Genomic DNA, 493 nt, shown 5'->3' with positions numbered 1-493 from the left:
CTGAACTTCCAGGCTTCTCTGAGCTTAAGAGTGTGGGGAAACCTGCCTTGTCATTATCTTGGCTCACCTAAGCACTTTGGAGAGAATTTCCCCCTCCCTGCCCTAGTTTAATGGCCGTGGAATAGAGATCATTGTTTAAAAAAAAACAAACAGAAGAAAAGCTTTGCCTCTTTTTAAGGAGGCCTTTTAAGATCATCTCCTTCTGGGAGGAAGGAAAGGGGAAATTAAAAAAGAAAAGGCTCTCCCAAGATGGTATTGTTCACAGAAATAGAAATGACAAGTGTTCAGGGTTGACCATGTAACCATTTCTGGAGGAAGGCATTATTTTAGTAAATTAAGGGGGATTTTGTTTTCTCTTTAATGAATTAAATGGGAGTCTGTTAATCCAACCATAACTAGCTGTTAGTGTAGGGATGTCTTCTGTTTGGTGGTTTGTGTGTTAGTTGGTTTTTGTTTGTTATTTTTTTTTCCAGAAAGGTTATACGTGGCGCTT

This window comes from Haliaeetus leucocephalus, unplaced genomic scaffold, assembly GCF_000737465.1.
Source record: "Haliaeetus leucocephalus isolate CR32 unplaced genomic scaffold, Haliaeetus_leucocephalus-4.0 Scaffold1014, whole genome shotgun sequence".
Taxonomy (NCBI): domain Eukaryota; kingdom Metazoa; phylum Chordata; class Aves; order Accipitriformes; family Accipitridae; genus Haliaeetus; species Haliaeetus leucocephalus.
The sequence above is the reverse complement of the archived record's forward strand: the minus strand, read 5'-3'. Positions refer to the sequence as shown.